This window comes from Volvox carteri (assembly GCF_000143455.1).
Source record: "Volvox carteri f. nagariensis unplaced genomic scaffold VOLCAscaffold_3, whole genome shotgun sequence".
NCBI classification, from domain to species: domain Eukaryota; kingdom Viridiplantae; phylum Chlorophyta; class Chlorophyceae; order Chlamydomonadales; family Volvocaceae; genus Volvox; species Volvox carteri.
Genome location: NW_003307546.1, coordinates 2,876,219 through 2,884,873, shown reverse-complemented (window position 1 = coordinate 2,884,873; position 8,655 = coordinate 2,876,219).

Below are 8,655 nucleotides of genomic sequence, written 5' to 3'. Positions count from 1 at the left end.
AGGGGCATAGGTGCATGCTCTCCCCATCCTGCACACTCATGGCATTGTAGCTTCGGCACAATAAGCAGTAGGCTCGTGGCTTTGTAGGGTGCTGCTGAAGGGTAACACAAACTGGAGCTACATCCTTAGCCAAGTAAAAAGGGTTCGATTTTGACATTCGCAGGACTGGCACATTCATGTAATCATCAAGGAGAGGCAAGGATGGCTCATACCACTCAGAAACCTCCAGCACCACATCATCAATTTGATCAGTACGGTAGGATGACAGGCGCCATGCCTTTGCAACCTTTCCAACCCACCATCCAATTTCTGGCACAGCGGCACACTTCCTGCACATGAACCATGTATGCACATCATTTGGATGGGAGTTATCCTTGCTACGCCGGTACACAGCTTTGATGTCGATACAGTCATTTAAGCGTACACCTGCAAGACGCTCACTGAAGCTTGGTGGTACATCAAATTTGTATGGCTCCTTGAGTGCATCACTAGTGCGCCAGATTTCCAACGGCCACAAGTTCCTTAGTACCGAGTCCTGGATGGCCTGCAAGGCGTAATATCATTTGCCGACGTTCGGTAAGTACACCATGATGCTCATTTCAACCAGACATACGTACCCATGCACAGCTCAGCCCATCCTACCAAGGATTTGAAGTCCACTGCTTGAGAGATTCGGTCGCGTGTCAGGACTTTACATCTTGGAGAATTGCCATCCACCTTCACACTTGCAAGCGCACCTTGCACTTCCTTGCATACGGACTGGAATCAACATTGGCACATTTTGGAAGGATGGTAATCAATACATCCGGCTCAGCAGGTAAGAACGGTTGGACATACAACCCACCCATGACTTACCCCAGCACTGGTATCATGGTCAGGCCACTGAGCCCATAGCCACTCCAGAAATGCAGCCCACAGTTCCTTGTATCTTGGGTCATGTTGAATGTACATTTCATGTAGCTGGGAGCGTTGGACAGATGATAAGGATGCCAGGAGCCTAAGTCCACCAGCTCCATCGATGCGCAAAGGCTCAACTGAGGGAGCCTTTTCATTGCGCCAGGTCCAGTAGCTGTGTATCTCCTTAGTAACTGCTACTCCCTTGGGAAGGATACCATCTAGCATGACTGTGCTTTGGTTACGGTAAGCATACTTGAGTGCTCGTTCAATAATATACCAAGACCGCATAACTGTGACTTCTGGTGAATCTGTCTGGGATGGAGTGGGAAAGCAAATCGTGCAGAGTGTGCGATGAATGATATTCAAAAAGCATGCATGGTGACAGCAGACGAAATGATTGCTGGAAACGGTATCTTGCACATGTGTACACATAGAGGCAGACACTTTTAAGCACATATAAAGGTACACAACTTCCTGGGTAATCAGGGTGACAGACGTGGGAGGGAAATGAGGGTGATCATGATACACCCACAGCATGCACATGGCTAGCAAGGAAAAGGGACGGCAGTATGGCCATTCATTATGAACCGCAACATACCTTTTTGACCAACTTCACTAGCCGCCCCATGAGTGCTTCATAGCCCCACATCGCCGTTGTATACGAAGGACCAAGGGTGAAAAGACGTTCGACGAGGTGCAGTAAATTATGGGCCTTAATGTCCAACTCTGTACTTGGGAAATAGATCTCCATTAGGGACAGAGCATGTGCCACGGCATCTAATAGCTCTTCTTGGGTGCAAAGGGGGATTGCATCATCCAGAAGGTATGACACCGAACAAAGAATCTGCTGCAGCACCATGCGGTGTATAGGTCTGAGTGACTTGGCATGTTCAAGTAGATAAGCACCATATGGACTGGCCCAGAAACACCAAACAGACATTTTCACCCCTGATCCTCCAATTGTTCCAGCAAGCCTTGGACCACCACCATCAGCTTTGGGAACATCCTTGGAGATTTTTCTGGTAATGGCCTGCATTGTGATCTGGTCATCCTTGCTAACTACACAAGGCTCCAGAGTCCTGCTGTTTATACCGACTTCATACCTGCGTTTGTGAACACAGATGTATGGTGAAAGGTAATTGTCATAGGACTCTGGCAGGTAAGACAATTGTGAACTGCACTTCTGCAACCAATCTTACCCTTTAATGCGGTCAGTAACTCTTGAGGAGGTCAAGATGAGGTCAAACAGCTGAGCAATAAATTGGCCGATTGTATGCATGGGATCGTACTGCAGGCCTCTCCTAGTTGAGAATCCAGGAACCGATGTAAGCAACCTGTCACGCCAGGACCGGTTTGGCTGCTGCATCTCTGCATCTTCAACATTAGGTGGGATGCCATGAAATAAATCATCGTCCACATCACTGTGAACATCACTGTCATCTACGTCTGCAGACTGAAAGTCATCATCATCATCAACGTCATCGTCATCGTCATCATCATCATCATCTGGGAAGTATTCCGAACTGATGTCTGATAAACTTCCCTGTGCTGAAGTCGTGAGCTCAGGGCCAGCATCAGTGTGATCATCAACCCTGACCTCTGGTACCTGACAAGCATGCATGCATGCATGAGATTGGACAGCAGTTGAGGGCAAATGTTGCGTGTTAAGGTTGCACAACAGCATGCTGTTGAGTTTAGGGTGTTACATGATCAATGAGTACTACCTTTTTTTGTGTGTATGTGTTCGGTTCTGACAGAACGAAACACAGTGCATGCATGAACTCCACTACTGTACAGCACAAACAAGTTTATTGCATATGGTGCCCAAACTACTCCTCTGCCAGCATCACATAGTAAGGGGTCTTGTTGCCTCCACATACTCGCAACAGACATAGAAACATAACCAGTACCTTGATTTGCCGGACCAGGTCTTCCTGTGTACGCTCTGGTGCATACAGGGCCTGTGAGTTCCAAGCAGCACGTACGATGGTACTGTCGTCAACATCGAACTTCCTTGGTCCTGTCATCGATGCAGCACCGGGGACCTTTCTCCATGACCACTTAATGGCATTATTGAGGTCAGCTGACAGCCTTCGCAATGGGGAAGCTTTGCTCAGATAGCGAAAAAACTGCCCGTACAGGTACTTGCTGGGACCCCAAGTCCCTGGGTGCCAGCACTTGAAGCAGCTGTACACAGATGTGGGTGCACCAGTGATACCTACGACCTTCTCGACTGCACGGTAATCACCACCAAGCACTTGTAATTGAACTTTAGCGACTGCAGGCATCCCATTCACTGGATGTGTATAGGGCAGCCCTTCCGTGTTTAGCATCGTTAGCTCCTCAGCCAGCAATGCAAGGACATCATGGATAGGTACTGAACCTCCACGGCCGCTTTCATCACGCTTGCCAGGAATAATGCCACACAAACCAATCAGGCCTGGACGATACCTACACACAGACGATGATGACAAGGATAGCAGTTCAGCATCACAAGTGAATAAAGAGGTGGTGGTCAGCAGACATGCACATACCTGTAGTCAGGGCTTATGTTGTACAGAGTTAAAACCAGTGGCCACATTGAGTATGATGACTTAAACTTGAAGGGATTTACACCATCGGTGTGCACTCCAACGTGCAGCGTCATACTGTCTGTATGATGATTGTCTCCCAAACCAGGGAGGGTGTCCAAAATGTCACAAGCAAAACCTGGCACAGAGCCCCGTTGCTGCTGAGTCAGGTTGCCATGCTGAAGCATTTGAAAAGTTGCTGGATCCTCAAGGTGAGATGTTAACCAGTCGGAAATGGGCCTGTAAAGAAGGTAGATTATCCGTGTCAGAACCACAAACAGACATGACACTGGCATGAAGTCGACATTCCATTTATTATACACACCTATACAGGAGCTTGAGTGATTCATTGCGAGGTCTGTTGCAGCATGTACATGAAGTCCGCCCCTTATCAGTACAACGGTACAGGAATCCGCAAGGGCACAGGTCATATCCAACAAATGGCTTCCCCTCCAGGATACCACGTTGCTCCAGGAATGTGAGGCACTGTCGATACTCCTTGGGCCGTAGCTGCTCGGGAACTGGGTAGGATGCACCACTTCGAGTCATCACTAACCTAAGGTGATCAATAACAGCTTCACCAGATGCATTATGCTTAAACCGATGGAGAACCGCATTCAGTACATCTTGCTCCATGCCTTGAAGCAGCGGTTCTACAGAGGGATCACTGTTGCAACTCCTCCATTCACCCTGGCGTGCTCCACTTGGAGTCCATGTTCCAAAGCACCGCATGCGAATTCCTCCGTCACCATCGCCAGGCTTTTGAGGGGCTGGAAATGCGTCCTCAATGGCTGCAACTTCTCCCGCATCATTTTGTGCTGGCAGAGGATCTGCCGGTGATGCAATGTGGCCTTGAGGTGGTGGAGGTAAGGGATATGTCTGTATACAAGCATTATTATTGGGCTTCTCATTATCCTGAGCTGCTGCAGCACCACCGGAACTGGGACCAGCAGCTGGAGATGTACTGCCTGCCTGGTTAATTGCACTTCCTATGTGCTTGTTGAGTGTCTGACCCAGCAGCTTGCAGGGTGGCTGCTGTACACGCGGAAGAGAATCCTTCAGCCGTTGAGCAGTGTCCCGGACTTCCACCACAGGTGTACCCACAGGCAAGAAGTGTGGCTCTCTCCGTTGCTTGGTCTTCTGAACAGGAAAGGCATCTTGGCTATGATGATGATACACCATCCGCATAGAAAGAACTACTGGGTCACCAGCACTTTCCAAAATGTTTGGGACACACAGCTGGCACAAGCAATAGGCACGGCCCTTCTCGCTTGGTGGAGCCATAAACCAGGTTAAGGGAAGCAGTGATGCTATAACTAAGGCAAATATAAGTATTGACCAGTTATGGCATGATTTTGTTTGTGGAGTTAGGCAACCCACATAACCGTCGCCTGGTGGGGGAGGTCGTGATGGGGCCATTCAGCAAAATTATACAAACTTGTATTAGATTTGCAGATGCATTATAGTTTGGCGGTGTATGCCAATCAGTACCTTCCTTTTTACCAACGTATGTTCGCAATGGCGATGGTAGTTACACCGTACATCCTTACCACCGTTCATATGACACCAGAATGTCCAAACTTGTTATAAAAAAGTGTTATTTCTATTTATACTATGACCTTCGCCGTGTAAGGATTCCACCACGTTCGAATTGATGGTTGCCGTACACACTTACTGCAGCATGCTAGCCCACATGATACCAAACAAATAAGAATAAGAATTCATTGTACAGTCTGTATGCGTAAGACTACCAGGCAATTTGTCGTCAGCTGTGATGCGCACGTGCACGTTGCCACTCAACGCCGGCAGCATTCGGTAACTCATACCAGCCGTGTTAGATCCTTGAGCTAACATACGGTTTAAATCATTATCGCAATATGTCCAGCGGCGAAGTCTTAGTGCGCCTTTATGACTGTATTCAAGAGGCCAGGTCGGCACAACTAAACATCAAATATCTAAGCTGGAAATACGCCTACTGTATTGCGCTTCATCCCATTGGCGAACAATTAGAGTACAGGGACATGACGGCTGAGGGGCCTGTGTCCTCCAAGGCGGTTGACATCTGGGACATCGTCTACAAAAAGGAGGTCAGCATCTGCAAAACCCTAAAACCCTTTCCTCAATGAGCACCTCCCTTCCATTTGCATGGCAGCGAGGGCAGCAACACAAATAACCCGTGTTCTGCACATGCACCCTGCTGCGGTCAGAAGATATGGGGCCCCATCCTGTATGTAGAGTATTAGGGAGTGCCCCTGCCTGCTGTGTGTTGGCTACGCCACGGGTTGCTAGGTTTGGGCCGGGTTCTAGCCAATAAGTGCCTATGTAGTGTATACAACATCATGGTCCTACCATCTTCCCTGTTGGCCCACCCTCATTCAGGGTGCTGAGCCATTTTGCCTTTCACAGGCACTAGGGTCTTTGGTGAAGAAGCACATCTTCAAGGACTACCTGATTAATGGGGCAAAGGAGCATGTGCTGCGGACGTGTGGCTCGTCTTACAGAACCATGGACTTGGACATGAAGATCGCGATGGTGAAGGCTGAAATGGAGAAGGCACCCAAGCCTCTGCCTGGCCAAATCGGTTACAAATACGGAGCCAAGTATTTCTGGCCCCAGCGCCCATGGATAGATGAGCTGAAGGTACGACATGTTAAGCAATGACAATTTGCTTGTGAAACATTTTACTTTAACATCTGGCAGCATGCAACCATGCCTAATGGTCTTTGTCGAGTACTCATGCTGGAGTATGTATGTTTGTGTGTGCTTTACCTCCTAAGATGTTGCATTACACTCTGGCGGTACCTTCAGAGCCCATGTGCCTGTTACAACCATGTATGGGCCCAAGTGACCTGGAGGCCCAGGGGCCAGCACCACCCTACCTAGGGTGGTCAAACATTATGTCATGCAGTAATTGTTATGTACAAGTAAGTCACAAATGCCACCCATATTCCATGCTGACAGAGGCTCCTGAGGGAGAAGGAAAACCTGGCCAAGTCTGCTGATGAGGTGAAACGACAGGAGGACATTCAAAGTCAGCAACAGGCAGCAGCAGCCGCAGCACTGTCTCCACTCACCTCATCTGGGGCAGTAGATGTCTGTGTTGCTGCCAGTAACCAGCCACATACTGCAGCCATGACAGCAGCTAAGCCCACGGGTGCGGTTGCTACTGCTGCTGTAAACAGCACCGAGCCTCTGGATGGCAGGGATGGTGGCCATGGCTCAAAGGGGAAGGTAGGTGCTCCCATTCATGCATCCAATATGTGTCTGCCATGATTCTTGGATCTTGTAGTGGGCCAACATGGGCTTCAAACCCCAGCATGCAACAGCCCAAAAATGAAAACCTCATGGTACGCCACACTGATGATCATGACTTGTCTATTCATGTGCATGTGTGCATGGCAGAACTTGGGGACGTTGTGCCAATCAGCAAGCCTGGGAACTGGAGGAGCTGCAGTGGCAGCTGCTGATGCCGGCGGTGTGACAGAGGGGGAGGTGTTCAATCCAGTGGATGCCACTCCAACTGAGGTATGGAGAGGGCTGCAGTTTGCAACAGAGGCTTCCTTATGTGAAGATGATTGGGTTTTGGGGGTTAGGGGGGTTGAGGGGCCAGGGCTTTCAGAGGTGCAGGGTTTGGGATTTGCTGTGTAAGGGTTGTATGGTGGACACATGTGGGCAAGCATGAGGTTACTTTTTGGTTGCCTCACTCCGGAATTGTGCACTCACATGCATATGCAGGCCCTACAAAGACATAGTAGTCTAACAGTGCCTAATAACTCACACTGACACACAGGAAGCAGCAAGTGGCTCAGCTGCCCGTCTCAGCTGCCAGAAGGTGTCTACCTTCATGGTGGGTGCCTCTGCTGACAACACAGCACCGATCACTACAGGTGGGCCGGCCATGGATCGGGGCCAGCCCTCAATACCTGGTGGTCCTGGAGCTGAGTTCGAGAAGGCAGGGGCCTCATCCTTGCAGCTTCGACGGCAGGTCATGACCCGGGCGTTGGCCCGGTCAGGACTGGAGGGCAAGGATGGATGCCGTCCCCCAAAAGGGAAGGTGGGTGATCCCATGCATGCTTCCAAGATGTTGGACACTTTTGAGAATATGTGGGATGGGCCCTAGTGTTTACAGTTAAGCCAATTGAATACTAGTATTACTATTACTGTCATATCTGCAGGACTTGTTCCCTGCACTGGCTGCTGAGTTGGCGGGGCCAGCTGGCGGCAACAAGAGCAGGAAGCGCAAGCGGCAGCATGCAACCGTGCTGGAGGCTGCTGAGAAGGTGGCCAGGATGAACGATGACAGCATGGAAGATGACAGCATGGATGATGAGGTGGGTGCCAGTACTGTAAGCTAGTCCTTAATTTTACTTTATGAAGTAGTTCATTTGTCTGTACCTTGCACCCAGTAATATGTGTGCACAGGCTCCGTAAAGTTTCAGTTACAAGTACTTCATACTAAACATGCTCACGTAAACACGCATGTTTAGTAGGAATTAATTGTCTGTACAGCACCCATCTACCTGGAATGACTAAACAGAGCAGGCAACTCCATTGACCGTTAGTATGTGGCCTGCTGCCTAATAAACTTTGATGAATGGTATGCAGCATGTAATCGTATGTACATGCCTGGCTGTGTGACCCAATAATGCAGTACATCACTATTGAGAACTCTGTCTTCAGTGTTGACAAAGCTGAGGATGTACCAGCAGCTTTGGAGAAGCACGGTCTCGCCATCCTGCAAGTCAACGATCTCAGGAACAGGAAGAACGTACCATCAGATGAGGTGGAGAAGGCTATACTCTTCACACAGCAGAATGCTGCTGCTGTCTTTCAGGACATCCCGCGAGATGAGGAGGGCAACTTCATCCCGGAGCGTGACAAGTCGGGCAGGAAGACAGGCATTTTGCTGTCAGATTTTGGGACCCAGCAGCGGAGGCAGGTGATCATTAACACTGATGATCCTGACCAAGAAGATATGCTGCAGGTGTTTCGTGGTAAGTCCCTGCTGTTGGATCATGCACAGAGCTCCTGGATTAAGTTAATAATCATCTGTGAATGTACTCATGCAATCATTCTCGGCTGAGATGGTAGTCATGTGCTTTCACAACCATACCAATAATACAATGCTTGAGCTTCGCTGCTGCATGAATACCTCTGTCACTACCCACCCTTACTGTTTACCCCATAC